The following is a 24,946-nucleotide window of genomic DNA, read 5'->3' as shown; positions in this document are numbered from 1 at the left end:
TTTGCCTATGTACAACTCTCTTGAGGTGCCTGAGGCAACAGGTGTTTTGATGTATTTTTTTATTAGAGCAACAAACATCAATAAGAATAATGAAATCCCCTCCGTGTTAACTCCTGTTGTTTTTCTAATATACCTGTAACATTATTTCTCCATGTATTTTTTTCTGATTTCATCATTTAACTTTTTTTTAAAGAAAGAGTGAGAGGGAGAGAGAGAGAGAGACAGAGAGAGAGAGAGAGAGAGAGAGAGAGAGAGAGAGAGAGAGAGAGAGACTTTTTTAATATTTATTTTTTAGTACTTGGAGGACACAACATCTTTGTTTGTATGTGGTGCTGAGGATTGAACCCGGGCCACATGCATGCCAGGCGAGCACGCTACCACTTGAGACACATCCCCAGCCCCATCATTTAACTTTTTAAATGTTATTTTATTTTCATCAGAATGCTAAACCAATAGAGAGTGGGAAAAATAGTAGGCAATAGGTAATCAGGAATCAGAGTGCAGGAGAGAGCTCAGATGTCTTGGAAAAACACAGATCTAATCCATATCCCCTTGCAGCCTTGAAGTAGTGGCCTAGGTCTTTCACCCTCAGTGTAAAATATAGATCGTATCTGTTTTAGGGTTATCAAGGAGATGAGAACAAATAATAGCACACATTTGGCATCATGTGTCCTGAGATTGGAAGGATGCAAAGAAGATTACTAGCATGTCCCCTGACCAAGGATGGCATGTAATTTATAAATCATGTGACATTGAAAAAGCAAGAGTAGCAGCTCACCTCTGTGTACACAGACATCATGTATTAACTCTTAATTTCAGTAGTGATTCTCTGGATACAGTAGTATTATGATACCCCACTTTACAGTGAAGAAATCAAAACCCAGATAAATTAAGTCAGTGGATTGCAGAGGAAATAGGTGAGGAAAGTCAGGATTTGAACTCTCAAGCCCAAGTTACAGGTCCTAAGCCTAACCAATGGTCCGACTTTCTTATTAGACCAATGACATCTATCGGAAAGTGGCACACAGGGGTCACAGTCAATGAAACAGACAACCTGGCACTAAAAGTCCCACCCCTGTTTTGCATTCTTTCAGCCCAGAAATACAGCTGGATGGCAGGTGGCTATGGTTTGACCTACAGTAATGTGGCCTGAAACAAAGAAGTCAGGCTGCTGGATTGAACTCTAAGAGGCCAGTGTGAAAGCTGTTCAGTGGCAGAATTTTCAACCCCTGGAGGGGACCCAAGCCATCACCTTCCTTCTGGAGCAGCATGTGAAGGATCCAAATGCACTTCTGGGGTGCAGTGGAGGGATATTCCAAGGGCACTGGTTGCAAAGGTAGGAGGCTACTTGTTCTCCTGACTCTTGAAAAGTCTACTTGAACCAGAGGAAGAAGGTTAGGCATGGGGTGCATTGTTGGCCTCCCTCACTGTAATTTATTAATACTTTGTAGCAGAAAATATTTGAATATTGTTATTGTTTCGTTTCTGAGATGGAATCTCACTCTATTGCAGGGACTGGTCTTGAACTTCCCGCACTCAAAAGATCCTCCTGCCTCAGCCTCCTGAGTCGCTGGAACTGCAGCTGCACAATAAGGTGCTCAGCTCAAATATTACAGAGGATCGAATTAGTGCTGAGGCTATGACTTTTCCTGTCCCCTCAAGCAGTTCATAGTCAACTAAATCCATTCTCTGTAACATCCTCAGGATATGGGAGAAATTGTGTTCCCTGTCAGGAAAGAGAGTGGATATGTATGCTTTTGAACCTTATGTGACCTGTAGAGTCATTTACCAAAGGGACCAGATAAGATCATTAAGGAAAAACAGCCACTGTGTCTTCCAGTTAGTTGTGGAAACCCTGGGGTTTCATCATAATGATTTTAGCAAACAGACAAATAATCAAAAACATGCACAGATCAAGTCTTCCCAGGCAGGAGGTCAGGAAGGTTTGTAGGTCTCAGATTGGCTCAGAACAGACTTGGGGCTGATGGAACTTTTTGTGATATTTATCAGGCCTTCCTAGATCAAAACGCTTGCTTCATAACCTACCAGTTTCACTTGACTGTTGGAAGGACGGACATGATGTCCGATTGTCTTATCTTTTAAAAGTCCATGTATGGCTGTGTTTTGGTTATACTCTCCCGCCAGGTGTCTGAGACCAAGTTGGTCAAAGTTGACCTTTTTCCTATCTATGCTAGATTCAGCTGAGATCTTCAGAGGTTATTACTCCTGGGAACTGCTGACCCCAGCCCTGCAGCTGTGCCCAGGGGCCCCTCACCCTCCTCTGACTGCCCCTTTCACTGTCCCTTCCCCTGCCCCTTCCCAGCCTCTGTTGAGCTGAACTTCCATATGGGCAACATTTTTAGCCCTCATATATGAGGGAGGTCAAGCAGCTTGGGAAACGGAATCAGGAGGATCCTGTGTTTAGGCAGCATCAACCAAAGCAAGGTGCTAAGCAACTCAGTGAAACCCTATCTCTAAAACACAAGATCGGACTGAGGACGTGGCTCAGTGTTCGAGTGTTCCTGATTCAATCCTCAGTAACTACCTCCCCCCACCAAAAAAATATAATGACTTTAGTTTATCTCAGAGGTATATGAAAAAAATATCTAGCATGTATTTCTCATTCACAAGTTTCAAAGTAATCACATAAAAGCCCCCCCCCCTTTGCTAATTCATTCAACACATAAAGCAGACACACTATGCCATGATGAATGGTTGCCCAACCGTGTGGTGACTCAGTATGAAAGTCTATCCATCGTGCAATGATCCAACATTAACTATCCTTCCCACATAAGAATTTCAAAAAGTTAAGGCTGTGTTTTTCAGTACAGATGAAAACCAAGGGGCTACTTGTGTTATAGCCATTGGCCTCCATAGTCTGGATACAATGACAAATACGGTAATTTTTTCACATGGTTCTTGAGGAGGAGACGATGCAGTCCAAACAGTACATGAGCACAAAGAAACCCAGGAACAGCAGGATGGTCCTAGTGGCCCTCTGTTCTGGGGAGGCTTTTGGAGACATGCTGGTGCAGTGAAGGTGCTGGCACTGCCTCTTATGTCTATGTAAGAGGGTCACCATGTACCCACTGGAGAGGGCCATGAGCCCTATAAGGATGACATCCTGTAATGCACCTATTATGGTAAATAAATGCCTGAGGAAGTAGCTCATGCGTAAGATACTGCAGGAATCACTGAGGAATATGAGAGTGTGTGTGAGGTCACAGTAAAGTTGTCAACAGCAGAGATTGAGAATGGGGATTAAAGGACATATAGAGGACCCACAGGAAAGAAGGGACCTCATGCTGTCCAGTGGGGACTTAGGCTTGAACTTTGCAAGCAGGAGCTTGGTAAAAATAATATGTGTCCTAATCATATGGACCACGTCATGTTCTGTCACTTTGATCCAAGGTTCAAATTAGCCCATTCCTGACTCCACACGTTGTGATGCCTGAGATTCCGAGCTGTTGGGAATTCTAGGTGGGCACCACAACCCCGGGCTTCTAGCAGTTTTCTTTGTAATTTCAGAGAAAATTTTCCTCACCCTTGATTATAAGGTAATTGAAACATTTTATTATTATTTAAGTACACAAAAGATGATATTTATCATTTATCTTTGATTATGAGTACTGGTCAGTGGCCTTAAGCAATTTAAAATGTGGGTGCATGGATTCTCTCTACTGTCTCCCCAGTTTTTCATCTTCCTAAAATATCTCTAGATTCATTAAATAAAAATTCCCCAGGGCACACCCTTCCTCAGCTGCAGGAAAATGCCATACTACTACATTCTGTCTTTATAAGTTATATGACCCAAACATCCATCTTTTACAGGTATGTTTTATACACATGATGATTCTTTTGTGAGTGACAGTCGCTTCACTGAATGATTTCAAGATTCATCTGTGGTTTCTTATATATCAGCATCATCTTCATATTAATGCTATGTTTAGTATTTAATGCAATATTTGGTCTTTGCATATTGTACTACTGAAGATTCCACTCCCTGTGTGTAGATGTATACAGTTTTGATTCTGATGCCTATGCAAGAGGGTCACCATGTACCCTCTTGACATAATAAATTCAAGACTCGTCCGTGGCTTCCTATGCACCAAAATCTTTCTCCTATTTAATGTTGAGTGGAACTCTATGATACATCCAGACCATATCTTCATACATTCATACACTTGGGGATATCAGACTGTCTCTATCACTATTATAAATGTGGTATCCTGAGCAATGGTGTTTAAATAATAGCTGTTGTCCCTATATCCAGTTTTTTTGTTATATTCATAAAAGTTCAATTTATAGATGAGATGACAGTTTATGATAAGGGATGTTTACAATCTATTAGGCATAAAGGAGATTTCTGAGATTCTTGATTTATTAAAACTGCTGCAATCTCTCATGTACCTATAAATGTATGGACTCATTCAGAAAAAGAAAGTGATATTTACTTCTTAGGGTTCCTTTCACACATCAATCAGAAATATAAAATCACTAGATTTGTTGGAGAAATATGGACAATAATCTGTCATGTTTTTATCATTTTCAAGCTTCAATGTAATCATTTTTAAAAACCACTTTATGCTTTGATCCAACACAGAGAGCAAACTCACTATGCCATGATGCATTGATGCACAGCGGTGTGGTGGCTCAGGTCGAGAACTGACCCATCATGCAATGATTCAACGTTGACTGTCCTTCCCCCACAAACATTTAAAAAAGGTAACACCTGGTCTTGTTATGCAGATGAAAACCAAAGGACTGATGGTGGCATAGCCATTGGACACCATGATCTAGACAGAACGGCACACAGGGTCATTGTTCCACATGGTTCTTGAGGAGGAGACGATGCAGTCCAAACAGTACATGAGCACAAAGAAACCCAGGAGAACCATGATGGTCCTAGTGGCCCTCTGTTCAGGGGAGGCATTTGGAGACAGGCTGGTGCAGTGAAGGTGCTGGCACTGCCTCTTATGCCCATGCAAGAGGGTCACCATGTACCCACTGGAGAGGGCCATGAGCCCTATAAGGAAGACATCCTGTAATGCACCCAGGATGGTAAACAAATGCCTAAGGAAGTAGCTCATGGGTAAGATAATGCAGGAGTCACTGAGGAATATAAGGCCCTGTGAGGTCACAGTGGAGTTTTCAACAGCAGAGATGGAGAAGTGGGCACTGAAGGACATATAGAAGACCACAGGAAGAGAAGGGACCTCATGCTGTCCTGTGGGGACTTAGGCTTGAACTTTGCTAAGCAGAAGCTTCTGGGGCTGAGGGTGAGGGCCTGCAGGACACTCAGCAGGCAGGTGGCAGAAATGGACAGGCCCCTCATCAACCTGTACAAGTAGAAACTGATTTACATGTGACATCACCCTGAAGCCCCACCTGAGATGTAAAAGTGTTTGCAGCAAAGATCCCCGTGTTGAGGATCAGGAGGTGGGTAAGGGCCAAGAGACCGATGATCCAGTCCATGTTCTTGAGCCTCTTGTCACACAGGAACTTGATGAAATGGAACAGAAAGAGGATGGTGTTGGCCACAATCCCAATTCCCACTTCAGAGTAAAAGGTGCTTCTTTAGTTAATAACACCATGCACAATGTGGTTTTTTCTCATCTTTTGGGTTAAGGAATCATGGAGTACATATCTTAGGAGAAAAGAAAAGAAAATGCATTATCACAAATATTAAATTGCATCCCTCTCAGACAACACTGTTGCCAGGAGGAAAATTTGTTGGCCTATCCCTGTGCCCCTGTCCCTGTTAACTGAAGTTTTGCTGACACACCCTGGAAACAATTCTTTCCTCTCTCTCTTCCCATCATTTTCCAATCAGGGCTGGATTCCAATTTATGCATAGTACAAAGGATTTCCTGAGCATTAAAAATGATCATATCTGTCATATATTTCTCATTCACAAGCTCTGATGTTATAGAAAAATTTTCCCTGATGCAAACTTGAATTTTTCTTGGTGATATCTGATCGCAAGGGTGGAGTATGTTTCCTTACTGTACTAAGGACTATGTACTTTTGGGTCAACTGAAATTATGGGGGTTTAATTAGAAAGAAAACCCTCCTAATCAAAGAGCCTCAATGTCTTAGGCCATGCATATTTATATTAGATTCCAGTTACCTTCATTCTGGTTTGTTCATGAACACTTGTAATATTGTTCATATATTCACAGAGAAATTGCTAAGTATTGCAACCTCTGAAGTCAGATGGCTTGAATGTACCTATATAATCTTCCATTTAAAGGATAAGTATTCAACTTTGAGAAGCCCATTAGCCTGGGCTCTGGGCTCAACTCATCTATAAGCTGAACAAAACCTCATCGTGTCTGCACATGAGATACCATGCATGAAACAGCATGAAGCACGTTTGCCATTTAGGGAAGGATTGCTGTGCAGAAGGCTCTCTATGGAATTGTTCAATTTTCTAGACTTCTGCAGATCCTCATTCATAGAAATCTCTTAGTAGTTGATCATCTCTATCACCAACTCAGAGAGACTAAAAAATCAACTGAATTATAATCTGTTGGGAATCTCTATTCAGAGAAAATGGAGTGGATTTTAGACAGATTTGATTCCCCTACACAGCTACTTATGTTAATTATTTTTGTTATGGAGTCACAATTTGATCAATGTGATCCAACTCCAGTAACAAATACTAGGAGAAACACATTTCAGTATTTTTCTACTTAAATATGAGTAGCCAGGCATGATGGCACACTCTTGTAATCCAGCAGGTTGAGAGGCTGAGGCTACAGGATTGTGAGCTCAGTGCCAGCCTCAGCAACTGTTATGCACTTAGCAACTCAGTGAGACCCTGTCTATAAATAACATAGAAAATAGGCCTGGGGATGGGACTTGCTTGTTCAGTGTCCCTGAGTTCAAGCCCCAGTACCAAAGCAAAGGAAAACAACAACAAAACAAAACCTTAAATACATGGAATCATTGTGATAAACAGAACCACATGAAAAAAGATACACATTCACTCCACTTGAGGAATTAATTACAGTGTAAGTATCCAACCTATTTTTGAAACATGAGTCTTTTTGGAGTCCAAGTTTTCCATCTTCCTTCAAGAATGCAATGACGTTTCTCCCGACTCAATTTGTCCACATGTAAAATTGATACTTGGGTTTATTATATTGATGTCTAAAACGTACCAGATACATTTTCTACTACTGAACTACATCTCCAGCTCTGATTCTAGAGAATTTTGAAATGATTTTACTGGCAGAATATTTTCCTGATAAACATATATATTTACTTTAATCCAAGCATCTCCTATAATAAATCATTGAGATTTAATTTGTGTTTTCACATACTGAGCCATAATAATACTTGAAATCAAAGCCTTAAGGCTAAATTAGTTCTTGTGCATATGGATGTAAAAGACACTAAGGGAATCCCTACTACTCAGGAGGCAGAGACAGGAGATTGTCGAGTTCAAGGCCGGCTAGTAAATTAGTGAGACCCTGTCTCAAAATAATAAATCAAAACTGGGCTAGGGATGTACATCATTGGTGAAGAGCCCTGGCTTCAATCCCTGGTACAAAAACCAAAAGTGCTAAGGGAATCTGACATGTTAAAGATGTGTGAACATTTTTGGTGCCACGTGAGAATTCAGAGTGTAAGTACAGGTTTCGTTTAAACATTGAAATGCAGATCTGTTTTTATTAAAAAAATTAACTTTTAGCTGACATAACATCTAGACTTAGGGAGTCTCCTATTAGAATTCAATACAGGTTGACATTGCTTGCTGAACACATGGGGGAATTAACATTTTGATTTTCTCACATTGTATAATTTCTAAGTGTGCAGAGTCTCAAAACTCTTATTTGGTCACAGGAAATCACCTGATGTAGACTCTGGTGACCACATTGAGCTATAGGCAGTAGACCTGCTGACCCCAGCCCCGAAGCTGTGCCCAGGTACCCCTCACCCCTCCTCTGACTGCTCCTTCCCCTGACCCTTCCCAGATTCTGCTGAGCTGCACTGCTATGTGGGCAATATATTGACATTCCCTACATGAGTGAGAACATGCAGTAATTGATTGAAAAGAAAATTCTATAAACCATTAGGAAAAAAAAGTTTATTTATTTCTGAAATGTGGTGAACAGCAAAATGACATTTTTTTAAAATTTTAGGACTATACTTATGCATGACTGTGTCCAGCTTCTGTCCAAAGTTCAGATCACATACTGATGTATTAGTTTATCATATGCATCAGACACATATACCTTATTCACTTAAATATTATACAATATATAAGTATTCTAAAGATTCTTAACACGGTGATGGTTCTTGGAAACATACTGTTTAAAGCAAAAACAATCATTTATTTTTTAACAAGAGAAAGCAAACTATCCTAAGAAATACTGGACAGTCCACAGAGGGGGACATAAATCACAGGGAAAGTAACATGGGCTGGGCATCATGGTGCATATCTGTAATCCTCATAGCTTGGGAGTCTGAGGGAAGAGAATTGCGTTTTTGAGGCTAGCCTCAGCAACTTAGGACCTAAGCCTTATAGCAAGAGCCCTCTCTAAATAAAATATTAAAAGATTAAGGATGTGGCTCCGTGGTTAAGCACACTTAGGTTCAAATCTTGGTATGAAAATAATAATAATAACAATAATAATAATAATAATAATAATAATAAAATAACAGCAGCAACAAAGGGGCATAATTTATTTTGTCTTTTAAGCCTCCCCCCTGCTCCCATCACCTACTGTATGTTAACTAAAGATTAACAATTGAGTTCTGGGAGGGGGGCTGGTCCTGCTTCATGTGAGTTTGGGACTGAGGGGAAATTGGGCAGCCAGCTGTATGGGCACAAGGTCACGAGCCACTCACAGCTTTGTAGATTCAAACAGCAATTCTTTTTTTTTTATTTTTTTATTGGTTGTTCAAAACATTACATAGTTCTTGGTATATCATATTTCACACTTTGATTCAAGTGGGTTATGAACTCCCATTTTTACCCCGTATACAGATTGCAGAGTCACATCAGTTACACTTCCATTGATTTACATATTGCCATACGAGTGTCTGTTGTATTCTGCTGCCTTTCCTATCCTCTACTATCTCCCCTCCCCTCCCCTCCCCTCCCCTCTTCTCTCTCTACCCCTTCTACCGTAATTCATTTCTCCCCCTTGTATTATTTTCCCCTTTCCCCTCACTTCCTCTTGTATATAATTTTGTATAACCCTGAGGGTCTCCTTCCATTTCCAAGCAATTTCCCTTCTCTCTCCCTGTCCCTCCCACCTCTCATCCCTGTTTAATGTTAGTCATCTTCTCATGCTCTTCTTCCTTACTCTGTTCTTAGTTACTCTCCTTATATCAAAGAGGCCATTTGGCATTTGTTTTTTAGGGATTGGCTAGCTTCACTTAGCATAATCTGCTCTAATGCCATCCATTTCCCTCCAAATTCTATAATTTTGTCATTTTTTAATGCAGAGTAATACTCCATTGTGTATAAATGCCACATTTTTTTTTATCCATTCGTCTATTGAAGGGCATCTAGGTTGCTTCCACAGTCTTGCTATTGTGAATTGTGCTGCTATGAACATCGATGTAGCCGTGTCCCTGTAGCATGCTGTTTTTAGGTCTTTAGGGAATAGACCCAGAAGGGGAATAGATGGTTTCTTCTATTTCCTCAATTGATATTGGTCTGTTTAGGCTGTCTATATCCTCCTGTCTCAATCTGGGCAGATCATATGACTTAAGAAATTTATCGATGCCTTCACTATCTTCTATTTTTTTGGAGTATAAGGATTCAAAATAATTTCTGATTATCTTCTGTATTTCTGAAGTGTCTGTTGTGATATTGCCTTTTTCATCCTGTATGCTAGTAATTTGAGTTCTCTCTCTTCTTCTCTTCGTTAGCATGACTAAGGGTCTGTTGATCTTATTTATTTTTTCAAAGAACCAACTTTTAGTTTTATCAATTTTTTCAATTGTTTCTTTTGTTTCGATTTCATTAATTTCAGCTCTGATTTTAATTATTTCTTGCCTTCTACTTCTTTTGCTGTTATTTTGCTCTTCTTTTTCTAGGATTTTGAGATGAAGTATGAGATCATTTATTTGTTGTTTTTTTTCTTTTTTTAAGGAATGAACTCCATGCAATGAATTTTCCTCTTAGAACTGCTTTCAATGTGTCCCATAGATTCCGATATGTTGTGTCTGTGTTTTCATTTATCTCTAAGAATTTTTTAATTTCCTCCTTAATGTCTTCTATAACCCATTGATCATTCAGTAACCTATTGTTCATTCTCCAAGTCATGCATGATTTTTCCTTCCTTCTTTTATCGTTGATTTTCAGTTTCATTCCATTATGGTCAGATAAGATGCATGGTATTATCTCTACTCCTTTATATTGTCTAAGAGTTGCCTGTGACATAATATATGATCTATTTTTGAGAAGGATCCATGTGCTGCTGAGAAAAAAGTGTAACTGCTTGATGTTGGGTGGTATATTCTATATATGTCAATTAAGTCTAGGTTGTTAATTGTGTTATTGAGTTCTATAGTTTCCTTATTCAACTTTTGTTTGGAAGATCTGTCCAGTGGTGAGAGAGGTGTGTTGAAGTCTCCCATGATTATTGTATGGTGGTCTATTAGACTCTTGAACTTGAGAAGAGTTTGTTTGATGAACATAGCTGCACCATTGTTTGGAGCATATATATTTATGATTGTTATGTCTTGTTGGTGTATGGTTCCCTTGAGCAGTATGTAGTGTCCCTCTTTATCCCTTTTTATTAACTTTGGCTTGAAATCTATTTTATTTGATATGAGTATGGACACTCCTGCTTGTTTCCGAAGTCCATATGAGTGATATGATTTTTCCCAACCTTTCACCTTCAGTCTATGTATGTCTTTTTCTATCAAATGTGTCTCCTGTAGGCAGCATATTGTTGGGTCATGTTTTGTGATCCATTCTACTAGCCTGTGTCTCTTAATTGGTGAGTTTAAGCCATTAACATTTAGGGTTATTATTGAGATATGGGTTATCCTTCCAGCCATATTTGTTTATTTATGTTACTGAATATGGTTTGTTTTCCTCTTTGATTATTTTCCCCCCTTTACTGTCCTACCTCCCACTGTTGACTTTCATTGTTATTTTCCATTTCCTCTTCCTGTAATGTTTTGCTGAGGATTTTTTGGAGAGATGGTTTTCTAGCTGCAAATTCTTTTAACTTTTGTTTATCGTGGAAGGTTTTAATTTCATCTTCCATCTTGAAGCTCAATTTTGCTGGATACACAATTCTTGGTTGGAACCCATTTTCTTTCAGTGTTTGAAATATGTTATTCCAGGATCTTCTAGCTTTCAAAGTCTGTGTTGAGAGATCAGCTGTTATCCTGATTGGTTTACCCCTAAATGTAATCTGTTTCCTTTCTCTTGTAGCTTTTAAAATTATCTCCTTATTCTGTATGTTGGGCATCTTCATTATAATGTGTCTAGGTGTGGATCTCTTATGATTATGCACATTCGGCATCCTGTAGGCTTCTAGGATTTGGGATTCTGTCTCATTCTTCAAGTCTGGGAAGTTTTCTCGTATTATTTCATTGAATAGATGGTTTATTCCTTTGGTATGGACCTCCATGCCTTCCTGTATCCCAATGACTCTTACGTTTGGTCTCTTTATGTTATCCCATATCTCTTGGATGTTCTGCTCATGATTTCTTAACTGTCTTGCTGAGCTGTCTATGTTCTTTTCAAGTTGAAATACTTTGTCTTCATTGTCTGATGTTCTATCTTCTAAGTGTTCTACTCTGTTGGTAGTATTCTCAATTGAGTTTTTAAGTTGGTTTATTGCTTCCTGCCTTTCTAGGATTTCTGTTTGTTTGTTTTTTATAACTTCTATCTCCCTGTATAGTTGATCTTTTGCTTCCTGGATTTGTTTCTGTATTTCATTGTTGAAGAGATCTTTCATTGTCTGATTTTGCTGTCTAATGTCTTCCTTGAGACTCCAGATCATCTGAAGCATGTATCTCCTGAATTCTTTATCTGACATTCCATCTGCTGCAGAAATTTCCTCTTCTAGCGTTGAGTTGACCTGCATTGCTTGTAGTCCTTTCTTTCCTTGTCTCTTCATCCTGTTCGCGTTTCTTCCTGCTTACTGAGACTGTTGTGTTGTTGAATTTTCCCCCTATATATTTGTATTACTCTTGTATAGTTGTAAAGTCTCCCGCGCAGGCGCAGGCAGGGGCTCTGCTCCTCCTCCAATTGGGGCGCTGTGCCTACCACATCGGCAGGCTGCTGGATCTGTTCTGCTGGTTGGTAGCAGGTGCGCCTACCTTGCAGGCGCGTGGGGTGGCTCTGCCACTCCCAGGTTGCTGGGCCTGACCTGCTGGTGGGTTGCAGGTCCGGCTACCTTGCAGGCGCGGGGTAAGGGCGCACCCCTATTTGTATTTAGACAGTTACGCGAAATGGAGGACGTAATGCTTGGGATGAAAGTTGGGGGGAAGGGGAAGGTAGGTGCTCTTGAAAAGAAAGAAGGAGAGGGAGATAGATAGCATAGAGTAGAATGGAAAGAGCCATAAAACTTGGAAGGGGAGAGAGAGAGGGAAAATGGAGAGAAACAGTTAAAATGAAATAGGAAATAAAATTAGGTCTTAGAGATCCATTTTCTTCTCTTCCCGTAGGCAAAGCTGTGCCCTCCGGGCTGAGTTTTGCCCTCAATGTGTCAACAGCAATCCCTGTAAGGCGGTTCCTGGGAGTCTCTCAATCCTGTTGGTCCAGAGCCGTCTCACTTCTACAGCCCCTCCTCCCCTTCCTCCTGCCAGCCAGCCAGGTCCTGCTCACCGGAGGCAGTTCACCAAGGATTTGATTACACTTTCAGCCCCACCAAGTGCTCTATTTCCCTAACTACTGAGCACTCTCGTTGTCATTCTTCTAAGCCCCAGTGCTGTGGAGCTGTAGTCTGGGAGTCAATTGTTTAATTTTTCCGGACCCCTTTGGTGGGCACACCTTCGGAATCTGGCAGCTAAAACCATTGGTGTCGCTGCTGGTGGTAATAGGAGTTGGGGGTCGAGGATCCCTTCTACTTCCCTCAGCCCCTACAGTCACAACCACACTGCTGGCGGTAGGAGGAGTTGGGGGTCTGGAGTGTCCTCTGTTTCCCTCTGCCCCTACCGTCACACCCTCTCAGTTCACGGTTGGGGGATTTGGGGATGGGGAGTCTTCTCTGCTTCCCTCTGCCCCTACAGTCATGCCCTCATCACTGGCAGTAGGGGGAGTTGGGGGTCAAGAGTCCTTTGGCCCTTAGGGTCACGCCCACAGAGAGATTTTGAAGTTTCCCGGTTGTTTGTATCTGATGTGGGTGGGAGTCACACACCTGCTAAAGTAGATTCCGCTGGGACGGAATCTCTTTGTCTGAAATTTGGTGACTTCCCCTCTCTGCTAAGGCGGGCCCCTGGCTCCTTGCCGGAGTGTCCAAAGGGAGGGGTGGAACTGGCTTGTCTCTGGTCTGACACAATCTCTGGTTTTAGTTCCCAGTTCGCTATTTCATAAAGGGTTGGTTAGATTCCCTTCACGCTGTCTCGGGGTGGGGGGAGCCGTTCGCCGGGTGGGCGGGGCTGTTAGTAGGGCCCAGAGGGCACGGGCTATCTGCTGGGCCAGATGGGGATACTTCTCACTGCGCCGGGCCACCGGTAGAGCCGGGCAGCTGCGGCTGCGTGGCTATGATCCGGGAGGGTGGAGTGCCTGTTCGCTGAGCGAAAGCGGAGCCTCTCGGGACTGCGAGGTGGCGGGTGCAGTCTGCGGGTTCGGGCAGGCCGCGCCACTCGGAGCCTCCGGCTGCTTTCTGAAGCGGCTGGTGGCTGCGGGGCTGGCCCTCCGCGCCCGCGTGGCCGGCCAAGATCCACTTGTTTGGGACAAACTGACACTTCTAATAAACCTACCGATTCCCGGCAGGTCCCCTCTTCACAGATTTTTGCTAGAAGTTCCTCAGTAGGTAGACTGCCGCTGTTCCAATGGGTCTTTCTGATCCCGTTAATGTGGAGACATTGGAATCGCTGCTTCCTCGCCGGCGGCCATGTTGGATTCCCTCAAACAGCAATTCCTTATTCCCGAACTCACACCGGCCTCTAAACACGTTCTGGGGAAATCCAAGTTCTGCCGAACAATTCATGTCCCAAATACTTTCTCCATTCCACGAGAACTCAACGGGAACTCAGGCAGCAGGATACACCCTATTCCCAGCAGCAATAACCTTAAACCTGGAACTGCCTTAAATCCAGATTGTCCTAAACAGGGAACACCCTAAACTCAAATTATCCTAAACTGGGATACTTCCAAAAACCTGCAGGATACACCCTAAACCTGGATCCACCCTCGTCCTTGAGCAGGGTCAACTTTCTCAAACACACATGCAATGTCACAGCAAATTTCCAAATCAAGTTCATTTAACATGGGGTATGCTGGCAAGGAAATTTCGATGCGTCATTCCTACTTGGCAATGGTCCTCAGCACTCCTCCCCACAGTGCCACAGGCTGGACATGAGTCCTTCAACACCTGGGCACCGGGCATTCCAGACCCAAGTATTACACTGTGCTAAACCAGGCTGTGCCCAGTTGAGATCCAACTCACCGTTTTCCCTTGAAGACCCATTCAGAAATGCAAATGTTTGTGTGACAGGTGACAGTATGTGGTTCCATTACTCATGATGTCTATGTCATCTATATGTATTGAGATAAATCAGCAAAATGCAAACAGCACATTCCATATCAGAATTTTACCAAAACACAATGTCTAGAAAGGGCATTGGGGAGGGGCACGACTGTCATCCAGCAGCTTGGGAGGCTGTGGCAGGAGGATTGCAAGTTTGATGCCAGCCTCAGCAACCTAGTGAGGCCCTAAGGAACTCACTGAGACCCTGTCTCTAAATAAAATATAGAATAAGGCTACAGATGAGGCTCAGTGGTTGAGTGCCTCTGAGTTCAATCTCCAGTATCCCTCCCCAAAAAGAGCATGTATATATATGTGTGGGTATATATTTATGTATGTGAGTGTGTGTGTGTGTGTGTGTGTGTGTGTGTGATCTGCTATTTACATATAGATATATACCCATACACATCACATATGTTCTATATGGTGTATATATACACATAATATGTGCATATACATACATGTTCTGATGAACTGTTCTGCAGCCAGTGGCATTAGCTGATCTTACCAGAATGTATTCCTGCCTGAATAGTTAAGCATTTAAATATCTCCCCATAGGGACTTGAAAAAATTAATTATGCGTTTTTCAGTGCAGATGAACACCAAAGGACTGTTTGTGGCATAGGTATGAGCCACAAAGATCTGGGTGCAATAAAGAATTTGGTCATTGTTCCATATAATTCTCGAAGAGGAGATGATGTAGTCCAACACAGACATGAGCATGAAGAGTCCCATGAGCAGCAGGATGGTCCTGTTGGCCCTCAGTTCTGGGGAGGCTCTTGGTGACAGGCTGGTGCTGTGGAGGTGCTGGCACTGCCTCTTATGCCTGCACAGGAGGGCCACCATGTACCCACTGGAGAGGGCCATGAGCCCCATGAGGAAGACTTCCCAGAAGGTAAACAGGGTGGACACCATCTGCCGGATCCAGTAACTGATGGGCCAAATGGAATAGGATTCGGTGGCGCACATCAGATACCCTGAGGTCCAATTGGGGGTGGCAACGTTGGAGACTAAGTGGTGGCTGCTAACGGACATGTACAAGACACACAGGAAAAGGAGGGATCTCAGGCTGTCCTGTGGGGACCTGGGTTTGAACTTTGCCAAGGGGGAGCCCCTGGGGCTTAGGGTGATGGCCTGCAAGACACTCAGCATGCAGCAGGTGCAAATGGAGAAGCCCCTCATCAGCCTGTGCAGGTAGATGACGGCTTTACATGTGATGTCGTCCCAGAATCTCCAGAGAGACATAAATACGTCTGTAGCTATGAAGCCCATGACGGTCAGCAACAGCAGGTGGGTCAGGGCCAGGAGAGCAATGGGCAGGTCCGTGGGCTTGGGCCTGTGTCCAAGGTGGAACAAGAAAACATGGAAGAGGAGGAGGACGGTGTTGGCCAAGATCCCATGACAATTTCAGACAGAAAGGCACTACTCAGGGCAGGAATTCTGTAGAGGCCGCCTTTGCTCATCTTATGGGGGGGGGGAGGAGTGTGTCAGGGTCTGTGGAGAAATGGAAGGGTGATTCCTCATGAAAAGGACAGCGACCTTCATCAGTCAGAACAAGAGCGCTCGCCTCAAGGAAAGGTGGATTTTTATCTGCACAACTGTGTAGTTCATGCTCTGCAAGTTCTGGTGGATTTGCATGAGGAGAATTGCAGACCAGTGGAAAGGAGGCCCCTTGATCAGAGTCTATATAGATCAGACTTGCATAGGTTCGGGTACATCAGTGCTGTCTTGATTACAGTGGGTTTTTTTTTTGGGGGGGTACCAGGGATTGAACCCAGGGGTGCTTAACAACTGAGCCCCATCCCCAGGCCTTTTAATATTTATTTAGAGACAGGGTCTCCCTGAGTTGCTTAGGACCTCACTAAGTTGCTGAGGCTGGCCTCCAACTTGGGATCCTCCTGCCTCAGCCTCCCAAGCTGCTGGGATGACAGGTGTGCACCACTGCACCTGGCCATGTATTTCTTTGTAAAAATCGCTCAGCTCTCTCCCATCTTAATACATAGAGAATAAAATATTACCAAAAGAGAGTACTTTGGCAATCTCTGTAGAGAGAACTCTGATGGGTGTTCAGGTGTTTCCTTTGAATGCTCCAAGGTAGCTACACATATTACTCATTCATAATTATCATGCCAGGATAATTCCCTCGAGAGTGGAGTCTACCAAATATAAGCAGAAATTTCAATTTTTCTCCCTATTTCAGCACGTGGAACTGGGATGGTAAAAAGAAACCTACTTTACATAGATTCAGGGTCTTTCCATTTTAACATCTTAATAAAAGGACAAGTGTCCAAACTGTCCCTGAAGGATGGGACTCCATGGGACTCTAAACTCTCACCTCTCCTTGCAGAAGCAAAGGTATTTCCTCACACTTAAAAGGTAACGCATAGAAACTATATTAGAAAATTTGGTGAGGATGTCCTTACAGAATACATCTGGATGGAGCTGTTCTGTGAGTTAATCCCCGACCCCCAGGGCACAGATCAGAAAAGGGTCACAATGTAGTGCATTGACAGTCACCATGTGTCTTTCGTGTAGTGTCAGGAGAGATCTTTCTGGCCATCTAGTGGTCTCCATTTTGTTGGTCTTTTCTTTTTCGTGTGTGTGTGTGTGTGTGTGTGTGTGTGTGTGCGTGCATGCATGCACGTGTGCTGGGGTTGGAACCCAGATAGCACTGAGCCACATCCCCAGCCCATGTCCCCCTTTTAGATCACTCACAATTGTATCACTGAAATATACATACAAGGCAGGCACAGTGATGCATGCCTGTCATCCCAGTGGCTCAGGAGGCTGAGACAGGAGGATGGCAAGTTGGAGGCCAGCCTCAGAAACTTAGCAAGGCTCTAAGCAACTCAGCAAGGCCCTGTCTCTAAAGACAATACCAACACGGGCTGGGATGTGGCTCAGTGGTTAAGTCCCCCTGGGTTGAAGTCCTGGTACGTGTGTGTGTGTGTTTGTGTGTGTGTGTGTGTGTGCATAGATACACACACACACACACACACACACACACACACACACACATATATATATATATATATATATAATTTAGATTTTCTTAAATATTTCTATGTCTTATAAAGGATGGAATATAGGTATGTCTGTGATATGTTATTTTTATGAAAGGAATTTTGGTGGCTACAAGCACTTCAGAGAAAGAAGACAAGAGCCACGTTCTGGGTGTGACCTCTCTCAGCCCCACCTCCTGACACACCTGCCCACCCAGCCTGTCCTGGAGACCAGGAGACAGGACAGAGGCTCTCTCCCCTCAGCAGGAGGAGCTGGGGATGCTCCTCAAGTAAGGTCTGTCTTGGCAGTGCCAATGCTGACCCAGTGCCTGGGTGGCCAATGTTCACATGCAAAACTATCTGCATTTACACACAAGGGCAAGCCAGCTACTCTCAAGAGACCTGAAATTCTGTCTGTAAGGACATGGAGCCCAGGGAAAGTGACACGGATTTCTGAATCAGCTCAGATTGAGAGAGGCCATGGTGGGGAAGAGGAGTGACAGATTAGGTGGGCAGATAAGGAAAAACTAAACATATGTGGAGAAATCCATTACAAAGAGGGGGCTGGGTGGGGCTCAGTTGCAGAGCGCTCACCTTGCACACGGGAGGCCCTGGGTTTGATCCTCAGCACCACATAAAGTAAAGGCCTCTGTCTGTCCACAACTACAAAAAATATTTTAAAAAGTATCTAAGAGAAATCTGAGCATTCACTTGCTAAATCTGAAGGCAAAGTCCGGGACATCCTCCAAAGACGCATTACATCTTTGGGACACTTTTAATTACCTGCATCAAGGACACAGTCACTCTAGATGTTGCACAGGTGTGTAGTTCCCCAAATCACAGCCATCCTCTGACGCATGATGTAATCAAAAGGTCCTGTTCAGATCAGGGACCATGACGTGGTGGTGAGGAGAGAGATGGAGAGAGGCTTGGAAGGAGGACACCCCTCAGCAGAACCCAGTGCAGGTTCGGGTGCTTCTGACCTTAGGGAGGGGCTGCTAATATCAATAAAATACATTTCAGGGAAATAAATAGTATTTCACTTGGTCATTATTAGCTAACTCACTGTCACCATCAACCTCAGTCTCGTCACCTGCTGGATACTAAGCCAAAAATGGACAACAGGCAGTGGAATGGATGTGACAGAACTCTCCTGTACATATGTGAACACACCACGGTGCATCTGAAATCCCAGTGGCTCAGGAGGCTGAGATAGGAGGATTGTGAGTTCAAAGCTAGCCTCCACAAAAGTGAAGCCCTGAGCAACTCAGTGAGACTCTGTCTCTAAATAAAATACAAAATAGGGCCGGGGATGGGGCTCAGGGGTTATGTGCCCCTGACATTCATCCCTGGTAAGTGTCCCTGATTCCCCCTCAAGTCTCACCACTGTGTATGTCCACAGGACTAGGGTCCTAATTAGAATAAGATATATGCCATACTTGGATGAAGATATCACAACAGAATCTGCTGTCCTGTGTAACCAAAAAGGACCAACAAAACACATACATGAGGTAGCAGTTACCATAAGCCTAGAATCCTATTGGTGAGTACAATGGGGAAAGTTTTGCAAAATAAAATGGACAGAAGGGATGCAGGAAGCAAGACAGGTCCTGGTTGGTTCGTGAATGCATGGCTCCCTCTCGTCCAGTGAGAAGATGCTCGGAACAGGGTAAAGGAGCAGGAGGCTTTGGGACTGTGGGCTCCAAGCTCTACCTTTTGATGCAATTCAAGGAGGAAAACTAGGAAGAGCACTGGGGAGAAATGGTGGGTTCACCAGAGAGGGCAGGGCCATTGCCAGGCAGATGTCAGGGCTGTGTGCAGAGCTGTTCTGGAATAAGGGAACCCCAGGAATAGGGGGAGCAAAACCCTGGAGAGGGCTTGTGTCCACAGATGGTGGCTATTCCTGATGAACTGGGATAAAAATAGGGGTAGCTGCTTTTCATGGATATGAGCCTGCCAGGTTGCCCTCTGCCCTTGGTGAGAAATTTGTGTGTGTGTGTGTGTGTGTGTGTGTGTGTGTGTGTGTGTGTGTGTTTGCACCAGGGATTGAACCCAGGGATGCTTAACCCCTGAGCCCCGTACCCAGACTTTTCTCTGCCTTCCCTGGAGATATCTGATATCTGGAGGAGCAATGACATCTTACCAGCCACGTCCCACTGACCCAGTACCAATGTCCCCAGACCTTTTTGTATTTTATTTAGAGACAGGTTCTTACTGAGTTGCTTAGAGCCTCACTAAGTTGATGAGGCTGGCCTCCAACTTGCCATCCTCCTACCTCAGCCTCCCAAGCTGCTGGGATACCCGGCCTGCACCACCACACCCAGCTGAGATGGGGTTTTGAACAAACAGTGCTATTTCCTTCTAAAGAATCTGAGATAATATTTCACAATTTTTGAGCTATAGAAGTCACAGAACCATTCTGTTTGGGTTCTGAAGATGAGAGAAGAAAAGATGAGTATGTTTTTAAAATCTGAAACCAAGACTTATCACTTTCCTGATGACCTGCCTAAATAAGGTTTATGTTTAAAATCCTTAGATAACATAAATCCTTGGTAACATAGGAGTGCAAGTCAAGCAAAGTGTTTTAATTCAGAAAATAATGAGAAATTATTTCTTAGGGTTAAAAAGTAATGAATTACTTCTGAGTTATCAAATTTAAATATACCATCCAGGCAAGATGGTGGGACACCCCTGTAATTCCAGTGGCTTCTGAGGCTGAGGCAGGAGGATCATGAGTTCAAAGCCATCCTCCGCAACACGAGGCCCTGAGCAACTAAGGGAGACCCTGCCTCTAAATAAAATACAAAAAGGGCTAGGGACAGGGCTCAGGGTCCGAGGAACCCTGGGTTCAATCCCTGGTATCCCTCCCAAAAATTAAATATACTGAGAACAAACATTCTATTTGTATTCTAAAGAAAACAGTCCTCTGATTGTGAATGCCTGTTACTGCAGGGTGGCTATCCTGGGGCCATCCAAGTCTGGTGGACTCAATTTGTCCTCTCCCAGTCACTTCCTAGAAATCCCCTCCTCACTCCTTGTGCATTTACAGGTCACAGCAGCACTTACCCAGACAGACACGGAGGGGACCAGGTGACCTGAGAATAAGTTACTCAGCTTTAAGTAAAGGACATGTTTAGTTCATCTCTCTGCAGGCCTGCAAATTCAGGGCCCGCAGAAAGGTGACAAGAGGCCACTGAGGAGAGGTGAAGATGGAGTCCCTGGTGGCACATTCCACCTGTCTCTCAGCTTCACTTTATGCTCTGCTGGGTGAGAGCCACCTGGGGAGATCAGTGACCAAAACTTTTCTCTACCTTCCCTGGAGATATCTGATATCTGGAGGAGCAGTGACACTGACCAGACATGTCCCACTGACCCCGGACCAATGTCCCTTATTTGGTCTTAGGGTGAAATGGTGTGTGGTTTGCTACTGTGGAGGGGGAGATTCCTGGCACCTCCCAGTGGCTCTGAGGGTCCTCTCCCTGCAGTGCATGGGGACACCCTCCTCCCAGGTCTCCCCCTTGAAGTAGTGTGAGCTCTGTGTCCAGGATTTGCACACTCTCAGCTGAGTTTTTTAAGATGTGAGTGAAATTGAAAAGTCAATTTAAGAACCAACAGTTATACCCAGTGACCTCACTCACAGGACTAGTACAAAGCGATCCTAGAATTTGTATGGAAAAATAAAAGACCCCAAAAGAGCCCAAGCAGTTCTCAGCAGAAAGAGCAATGCAGACAGCCTCAAAACATGGGTTTCAAACTGCACCACAGAGCAACCACAAAAACATGTGACTGGCCTAGGAGCTGACAGGGACCAAAGTCCTACAGTAGAAGACTCAGGGACAAATACAATCCCCAGTGATGGACAAAGGTTCCCAAACCACAGCTTGGAGAAAAAGGACAGAAAATTAGATTCCACTGGTCCCCTTCTGTCACTTTGCATAAAAGTCAACTCCAAGTGGATCAAAGACCCAGAAATCAGACCAGGACACTTTGAAAGCATAAGGCAAACACTCCATCATGTTGGTACGGGCAATGACTTCCCCAGGAAGACTTCTAACATTCAGAAAAAAAAAATACCACGTCTTCATCAACAGGATGATGGCTCTCGTTAAAAACCTTGTGGGCAGCACAGGAAACCTACCAAAAGGAATAGAATCCTTTGCAAGTTACTCTTCCAACAGAAGGTCAAAATCCAGAGTCCAAGGGTCCAGAAAAAAATCCAACCCATCAATGGGGCCAATGGACTAATTGGACGTTTCTCAAAAAGAAGAAATTCAAACCATCTGCAATACATGAAAAGATATTCAAGAGTTTAGCAGTCAGGAAAATGCAAGTCAAAATTACATTGAGATTCCATCTCATCCCTGTTAGGAGGGATCAAGAATATAAGTGATAACAAATACCTGGCAAAGGTGCAGGGGGAATGAATTACCCACTGCTGATGGGATTTGAAATCGCTTCGACCATTACGGAAATCACCATGGAGGTTCCTCAGAAGCCTAGGAAAGGAGAGGCCATATGACCAGCTCTACAATTCTTGGTATTTTTTTCCAAAAGAATTAAAGTCAACCTGCAGAATGAGAGCAGAGAGATCCCATTTCTGAATGATAAAGTGATCTTCTCAGGATGAATTCCAAGATGAAAGAGAGGACAAAACTAGGTATGTGAACAAGATGTAGAATGTCTACGTAAGTTGCAAGAGGTTTGTGGATGGTAAATCTCAAAAGGTTTGTGTATGTGATTAAGCACAAAGTTACTCAGGTTTTTTTTAAGTAAGATTATAACCTTTAATATGCTGATTCTCTATGTTTAGAAACAAGGGCTCTTTAAAATATTGATCTGCTTTTATCTGTCAAGATAATTTCTTATGTCAGTAAGGTTTCATTACTTATGGAAACTACATCTGAAAGGGATTAGGTTCTGTGCTGCTTTTAAAGTCTTTTTTAAATTTTTTTTAAGTTTATTTTTTAGTTGTTGATGGACTTATTTATTTATTTATTCATTTATTTATTTATATGTGTTGCTAAGAATTGAATCCAGTGCCTCACACATTCGAGGCAAGTGCTCTATCACTGAGCCCCAGCCCTAAAGTCTTCAATAATTACTTCATAGGTGGTTAAATAAACAACTTTTATGTGTACATCTGAGAATTGTGTCAGCCTTGTCTAAGTTTTGTTTGTTTGTTTGTTGGGTGCTGGGGTTTGAACCCAGGGGAACTTGACCACTGAGCTCCCTCCCCAGCCCTATTTTTGTGTTTTATTTAGAGACAGGGTCTCACTGAGTTTCTTAGCACCTCACTTTTGCAGAGGCTGGATTTGAACTCGTGATCCTCCTGCCTCATCCTTCCTAGCTGCTGGGATTAAAAGTGTGGGCCACCATGCCAGACTCTAAGTTTTAATAGAAAACCTTAAATTTAGTTTCTTAAAAAAATATATTTTCGGGCTGGGGTTGTAGCTCAGTGATAGAGCAGTTGCCTTACATTATGAGTGATGCTCTGGGTTCGATCTTCAGCACCACATAAAAATAAACAAATAAACAAAGATATTGTGTCTGTCTCCAACTGAAAAAAAAGTATATAAAATAATTTTTCATCTTTTTATTTTCAACATACATTAGTTGTGAAACGTTTCTCCTGTAAAGATGGATATGTGTCCTTTACATCTTTTAATTGACTTCCTGTGGGAGGCTGAGGCAGGAGGCTTCCGATTTCAAACACAGCCTCTACAAAAGCAAGGCCCTAAGAACTCAGTGAGACCCTGTCTATAAATAAAACACAAAAATAGGGCTAGGGATGGGGCTCAGTGATTGAGTGCTCCTGGGTTCAATCCCCAGAACCAACCAACCAAACAAAACTTAGACAAGGCTTTTCCATGTTTTAGGAGCATTTACACTTTAAGAATTTTTATGTTTGTATCATTTTCACAGAGTTAGCTCTGAGGGTCACATTATAAAATATGTGACTTGTCACAGTCTCCCAGTATCCATATTTTACTAACGTAATTGAAGTGAGGAAACCTAAACATCTGTCTTACCCTTGTACACTTTTAAATATCATTGTTAATGGTGGTTTTTAAAAATCCTAAAATGTTATACATAAACTCATAAAGATAGTCTGTTTTATCTAAGTAAATATAAATATCGATCTTCTATCGTTCCTTTTTGTTTTTGAATACTCCAACGTTCCTTCTTTTATCATAGGAAAAAATGAATGAATGAATGAATGAATGAATGAATGAATAAATGAATAAATAAGACTTGTTGACAACTTAAAAATTTAAAAAAAGGAATTCTTGAGCTGGGGTTGGGGCTGAGGGTAGAGCACTTGCCTGTCACATGTGAGGCCCTGGGTTCAATCCTCAGCATCACACAAAGATAAGTAAAACAAAATAAAGGTATATATAAAAAACGAGTTATTTTCTTTCAGAAGTTGAAAACTGTTGTGCACATTTCCTTCCAACTCCTTGATTTCTGAGAAGAAATCCACTGTAATTTCAAGGGTGTTCATTTCTCTTTGTCTGATTTCAAGATTTTTTAAACATTTTCTCTGCTTTTGTTATCAGAAGTTCAGTTATGATGTTTTGGCTATGGATTTCATTGATTGGTCTAATTTGGGATCCATTAATCTTTTGCCTAATTTGCAAAGCTTTTAGTCATTATTTTCTAGAATATTCTTGTAGCCATTCTCCGTGTATTCTCTCCTTTTGGGAGACTCTATATGGATGTCTCATGTTTTATTATTTATTTTTAAAAATATATAAAAAATAAATTTCTACACACACAAACACACACACACATAACACATGCATACTCACACAAAAGAGAGAGAATTTAAACTTTGTTAATAAACTTAATTAATAAGGGCATCTGTCTAACTGTGACCTGAATCATTACTGGCTTCTCTGTATATTAGATGTACTCATGGTGCTCAAGTGTACAAGACGTTTAAAATGTTGAGCTTAGAACATTTGTACCAAGTTGGAGTTCTCCAAAATGAAATTGTTTGTAGCAGTTGTCACCTTCAGATTTATACAGAGACAATCAATTTGGTTGGTAATTATGTCATTTAATATTTTGTAACTGGATAAAGGTAATCTAAGATATATATATATATATATATATATATATAGATATAGATATAGATATAGATATAGATATAGATATAGATATAGATATAGATAGATATAAATATAGATATAGATATATGTATATATGTATGTGTGTGTGTACATATATGGATATATGTTATATGTATGATTTCTTGTTACATAAGTT

The 24,946-nt window shown here is 42.4% G+C and overlaps 1 pseudogene across 1 annotated transcript; it reads right to left on the bottom strand.

The window, feature by feature from the left end:
• Nucleotides 1–15,215: 15,215 nt before the first annotated feature.
• LOC308640671 (vomeronasal type-1 receptor 94-like) lies at nt 15,216–16,138 on the bottom strand (annotated as a pseudogene). The gene has a single exon. The product of its transcript is annotated as a vomeronasal type-1 receptor 94-like (transcript).
• Nucleotides 16,139–24,946: the final 8,808 nt, after the last annotated feature.

Source organism: Spermophilus citellus (assembly GCF_964194105.1).
Source record: "Spermophilus citellus genome assembly, contig: SCAFFOLD_311, whole genome shotgun sequence".
Lineage (NCBI taxonomy): Eukaryota > Metazoa > Chordata > Mammalia > Rodentia > Sciuridae > Spermophilus > Spermophilus citellus.
Note: the sequence above shows the minus strand (reverse complement) of the source record. Positions and strands in the feature narration are given on the sequence as shown.